Source organism: Argentina anserina, chromosome 7, assembly GCF_933775445.1.
Source record: "Argentina anserina chromosome 7, drPotAnse1.1, whole genome shotgun sequence".
In the NCBI taxonomy this organism is placed as follows: Eukaryota; Viridiplantae; Streptophyta; class Magnoliopsida; order Rosales; family Rosaceae; genus Argentina; species Argentina anserina.
The window spans coordinates 5,870,644-5,877,173 of NC_065878.1; the positions used below are offsets into that span (position 1 = coordinate 5,870,644).

The 6,530-nt window shown below is 34.7% G+C and overlaps 1 non-coding gene across 1 annotated transcript; it reads left to right on the forward strand.

The window, feature by feature from the left end:
- Positions 1–214: 214 nt before the first annotated feature.
- LOC126804290 (small nucleolar RNA R71) lies at positions 215–321 on the forward strand. The gene has a single exon (XR_007673244.1). It is a non-coding gene; the product is annotated as a small nucleolar RNA R71 (small nucleolar RNA).
- Positions 322–6,530: the final 6,209 nt, after the last annotated feature.

A 6,530-nucleotide genomic window follows, 5' to 3' on the forward strand; every position in this document is an offset into this window, starting at 1 on the left:
GTTCCTTGTATCCACTTCATAGATGCCACAACCTTTTCCTTCACTCTTGTCCTTAGTACTGAATTAGCGATTGTTGTATGCCAAATCATCAATAAGTTCATATGCTTGGTGGCCGGTCTTGTTCATGAGCATGGAACCACATGCAAAATCCAACATGGTCTTGTTTGTGGCGTCAAGTCCTTCATATAATAATTGAATCAAGTTGTCCAATGAAATTCTATGGTGGGGGCACTTCTTTTGCAGTTCTTGAAACTCTTCACATGCCTCATAGAGTGTATCACCATCATTTTGAGTGAAGTTCTGAATCTCCCTCTTAAGTATTTTTGTCAATTGAGTAACGAAGAATTGTTTCAGGAACATCTTAGTCATTTCATCTCAAGTGGTGTTGATTCCTGCAGGGAAAGAGTACAACCAACGTTCAACATAATCTTTAAGAGAGAAAGGAAATAAAAGTAACTTCAGGCCTTCAGGGGTTAGATTATTAATAAATTGCAATTTGCATATATCTAAAAACTCTCTAATATGAACATTGGGATCCTCTGTTGAAAAACCCGAATACTTTGGCAATTGCCCAAGAAATTGAACAAGAATGGAGAAAGAAGCTCCATTTGGTGGACTGTAGGCAATGCACGACGGCGAGTCTTGAGTGGTCGGAATGAAAGCATCCTTGAGTGCCATTGAGATACTAGTTGGAATTAGGTCACCTATTGTGTCGTCTTCTGAATCAAAGTGAAAAGGAAACTGAATGCCTTCCTCCTCTTCTGATCTAGGTGAGGAGTTTAAAATTGAATTGTTTGGTGATCTCTCGAAATCTAAGAGCCTCCCTACAGGGAAGGGATAATCTGAACTTGACGTTTGTGCGTCTTTAAGTCTTTCAATGTGTTGATTGAGCTCATGAGTTTTCTTAGATAGTTCGGACATTCATGAAATGTAAGTTAGAAAGTTAGCATATAAGAATACAAAATCAAAACAAGAAAGCGATATCCCTATTGTACTTAAGCACGGAAAAATAATGGAAGAGAGCACGACACAAAGTTAGCCTTTACATTTTTAACTCTTTACACTTCAATGTTTTCAATTTATTGTTCAAATGATTAAATGATTGATTGATTCTAAGTTGTAAACCAAAGTGGACGTACAACTCAAGTATGGATGTCAAGACACAAATTAGTTCGAATCTTGGTTTCAGAAGGCCGGTAGCTAGTTCAGAGATAATGAATACAATATGACTCATATGTTGAACTACGGAGGGCGAACCCCCTATCGACTCTATCACTGTGATGTATGTCAGTCTGTAATTCTTTGAGATCCAATTTTGGTCCCGTGCACAGGGTAATGAAAGAGCGTGCTCCTTACTCAGCTGGAAATAAACTTGGGTGTTAGACAAGTCTCCAAGTGTTAATAAAAGCCGTCCTCAACATCATAAAATCCTGAAAGATAGTGATAGATCATTACTAAGAACGTCTATAATAAACCCTGTAAAACATCATCGTTAGTATAGAATAAGCATGGATCGTTCAGTCCGGGGACTCAAAACTTATCATGTTATTGGGGGTTTTGAGATTGAATATAAAACTACTACTAAAAATAAATCCTAAATTACTTATATACAATTGATCTACCACTTATCACATTACCAAACACGAAATCTACTCATGAACATGTAAGACACGCACAAACCAACTAAGAGGCATCATGTATATTTCGAATTAATTTAAGTTCATCTTAATTCCAATTCTAATTCGAGCCTGAAGTGGTTCATCTAATCGTTAAGACTTCATAATTATTCAGAATCAACGAAGCGTTTAATCCTAAACATATGCAAACAAAGAGTCTAACTTCACGAAGCGTATTAGTTAAACACAAAGAAGCACATAAACACATTAAGTCGAATTGAGACACGAAGCGCATAACTCGATCAAATACTACTTTGGTGAATGGAATCGCAACCCAAGAAGAGCCATGGTCGTGGCTTCCTCAAGCATTGATTTAGATGTACAAGTTCAAGAAATTAATCAAAATAAAACCTAAATATAAATCGAAAACCCTACTACCCCTAATCATTAGACACGTCATCCATACATAAACATGAGTTTATACAATCAGAACATAAAACCAAATAAGTCTGAAATTATGTTCTTCATATATAAAACCGAAAAATACATTCAATAATCCATACATAGAAATCACAAAAATCATAAAATCAAAGAATAAAATACAAGCCATGGATGAATCACACTTTAGAAACCTTGAAGGATTCGACAAGGATGATAAACTCGATTATGGAGGATGGAAGGGATGAACACGGTTTGTGGTGGTGATGGATGGTGCTTGTGGCTTGAATTTTTCTGAATGTATTTTAGCGGAAGTTCGGCTTAGCTTTGTGAATGAGAGGTGATACCAATGTTTTGGAATGCCATGCTATTTATAGAGGAATAAGTGAGAGGGGTTGCATGGTAATTGACTGATTCTCTATTTCCTTTTTCTTCTTTTCTTTCCTTCTCGATTGAATGATGATCATCTTTGTTGGTCACATGCATTTTCTTTCCTTCTAGGCCATATGCATTCTTCCGAATGATCTCTTAGTTCTCTCCTTCCTTTTTCTTCTTTTGTTTCATTATTTTCTTCTTCTTTCCTTTTAATGGCCGAATGAGCCTTCCCTCCTTTGAGGCTGCATACTTCTTCCTTTTCATCTCATTCAGAAACTAAATTACTTCTTTCCTTTTTCTTCTTTTGTTTCCTTCTTCTCCTCTTTCTTTCCTTAATTTCCAAGCCATTATCTCTTATTTAATTTTGAAATAAGGAAAGAAAATAATAAATATAAATCACAAATGTTACAGAAATGTCGAATAATAAAAATCCTAACCCAACTAGGTTTCTTAGTTTGACAAGGAATACTACTCTATTGTACTCTCGACAATTTCTGCATTTTACACCTGTTTTAGCACCAAAAGGCAACCAACGCCACCAAAGACTCTTAACTCAACTCAATGACTCAACACTACAATAAAAAAGGCTAAGTAAAGTACAAATGGAGGTAAAAACATGTTAAGAACGTCTTACAAAGTGTTCCTATCAGATAACATGAATGGTTAAGACTAATATTAATAAATGAGACTTTACCTATTCTGTTCAATTTATAACCTACAACAATTATTCATTCATTCATCAAAACAACAACCTAAGAATATTTACTATATGTTACAACAAAATAAGATCATCCTATGCAAATTTACAAATAAAAAATAAATTCGACATTAAAGATTTGGGGATCAATAAAGATGGATCCCCGGCATTAGAATTGTGCACCAATAAAATCCTATAAAACAATCGTTAATCATGCATTACTCCGAGCACACATAACAACTAAGTACATAATCAGTGAACCACATCATAAGAACAAACGTCTAGTCTACTCCGAGCATCCTAACCATGTAGATCTTTGGTTAATTAAAACATGCAATATAACTCCGCATATAGAACACATACATAATAGTAAGAACACAATGAAAATTCCCTAAGTTATTCAAAGCAACTTACAGCATAAAACCTAAATCATAGATTGGAACTCGGAATCATTTATTCATTATGTAATTTGAAAGTTTAACAAAACATCATAGACAATGTCATGAAAAATTATACAAAACCTAAAATAATAAATGTCCAAGAACATGAACAGAAAATTCTGAATTCCAAATAAGAAAATCAAAAAGTTACACTTTGCAATATCCTCTAAGGCTTAAGGCGAGATAACACGAGATATCTAGGGAGTGAACGTCCTAGGCTTCGAGTTTTGGAGCAAAAGATGGTGAAGGGTTGAATGACTTCAGATTTAGGGTTTTTGGTGGTGAGTATATATGTATTTCAGCAGAGTTGTGGCTAGTACTTGGCACAAGGATTGATCCCAATATGTCTAATGCCGTTCTCTATATACAGAGAGCAAAGACCAGCCATGCTGTGAGATATATTGAAGTAGAATCAAATATGGACATGAAAATCTTCTTTGATATGATTTCTGATTTGAAATCCAACTCCAATTCTATGTAGGAAACCAAATCGGAATGAAAATCTTCACACGACATGGCTTCTCCTTCTTCTAATAGGATGAACCTCACGACATCTCTTCCTTGTTCAATATGGATATGGCACTGCCAAGCTTCTCCTACTCCATCTAGGATTTGTCTTTCCTGCAAAGAATAGGTGAGTTAGAAATAAGAATAGGAAATTTGAACCTTAGTCGAATAAGGAATCCTATCTCAATATGGATTTCTAACACTTAGCACATTTTCATCATCAAATCTCATATTTTTGAGTTAAGCTCTTCCTAAACACATATAGCAACACTATAACCTAATAAAACACGAAAACAAGAGATAAACAAGAATAAGAATAGGGTATATATATATTAATAACATCATACTTTGTGCTCCTATCAACACAATTTAATTTGTTTTAGAGAAATTATTTAAAATAGGCACTATACAGTATTTAAACAAAAATAGCTTCTTTTGAAAGTTAGTCTGACCTTTTTTAATTAAAAAAAATAAAAATAAAAGCGTCTTTTAGAAAGACAACTAAAATTGCATTTTTTGGCTGAGAGATAGTTTGTAATACCCATTTTCTCTTCTAGAATCTCACTCATAAGTTTGGAAAATCAAGTTGGGGAGTAACTTGTATGCTTCAAGAAATCAAGCGGCATGGTGATTGATATCACTTGCTTTTATTTGTGAGAAATTTTTGTCATTGGCTTCCGAATAGCTACCATGTTTTTTAAATTGAAGGTTTTAGCAAATTATATCAACAAAATCTAGTATCACCTGCATACCGTACTTTCCTGAAAATATCTTACCACCTTGTGTCACTTGGCAGAAGAAGATTATGAGAGACTTATCTTATCAAAACGCATAATAGCATGTCATGAGCAGGAGAAAAGGCAAACCACCGTCACCATAGAAGCTGCATCAGATGATGCCTCTAAGACGACGCATCATAGCACATCTTAGTTTCCATCGTTTGATTGACTTTTAATTTTTGAAATGTGGGTTCTATAAAGAAATGTGGTATAAGACTAAATATTTGAAAGCCAGGTTTTTTACCATTGAAATGGGGACGAACTATAGATTAAGTAGCTTGGGAGAGTGGTTACTGTATGCTTTTGGAAACGCTTTCTTATGGCCTTGTAATATTTTGCTATGGGGAGATGAAGTGGTCACTGTACGCATTTCCTTTTGGCTTTCTTTTAGTGGTAAAATAATCATTTATCTAGAAGAGACACGGAATGACATGTCCTTTTTAGAGTATAGCAATGAGAATTATGCTAGCTATCCAAAGTAAATGGTGGTACATCATGTTTTTTTTTTTTTGAATGGTCAGTTCATACTAGGACTAATGTAATTCATTTTCTTGAATTGAGGCTGAAAGTTATCCAGATCAAACTAATCTCTAAGGCTGGGCAAAAAATCGAGTTTACTTGAAAACCGATCTGATCCGGTTATAATTGGATTTGATATGGATTTGCCTTTTAAACCATCTGGAGAAAACCGATATGACATGAATAATGTAACTTAATTACAAACATATTGTTTTTAATATATATGGCACTCCGTTATTGGTTAACAAATGAAAGTTTGAACTTATGGTTATGATAATGGATTTCATAATATGGTGACAAACTTATCCTTTAAATTTATGTTTGAAATTTGTATACCTAGAGTGCTTAGATAGTTGAATTGGTTGATACATCTTTTAAATTTGAGTTTACAGACAGAATACTTTTAATAGTTGGGTTGTAACCCAAACCAATCCTAACCGATCTGAAAATTCAGATTGGTTGAACATTTGGGTCAATATCTCTAAATCCAGAATGGATGGACAAAATGAATAGCCGATTATTTCAGATTTGATATGGATTTTTCACAAACCTGAACCGAAATTCAGATACGCAGCCATACTAATCTCTTCTTACAATCCTTCTGAATGTATGTTTGTCTTAGAAAGATATGCACCCCAAGAGGCAAAAGCCAAAAGCAAAAGGCAAAGTTTTGCCTCATATTTTTGCACTTTTATCTTTGCCTTTTTTTTCATGCACATCAAAGAGGAAAATATCAAAACTTCAACCCCATCTTCCAGCTTTTCTCATTCAAAATTCACCATGAAGAAGAAAACAAATGAATATTCATATGGTGAGCCTAGGAGGACATGTCTATGAGCTCTTGTATTTTATAGGTTTTGTAGAATGTATATGCAACAATTGTTAACTTGCAGCATTCTGCGATACTTTCCTACTCAGGCAAAATTAAGCTAGGAACAAGACTGGATGAGTTATTTTATCAAGAGCAACTTTTCTAGAAGCAGTGAGCAAATTTTTTTTGCTCACTTAGGGACGCAAATACCTAGGTTGGCATAGGCTTATGCCCAGCCATAATTAGCGTAACTATTATCACACTAAGACTCATAAGTAACCCAGCCCCGCAGTACCGGCAAAAAGCCAGCCACACCGGTTGTGTAACGAGCCACCCGCAACCCAAGCC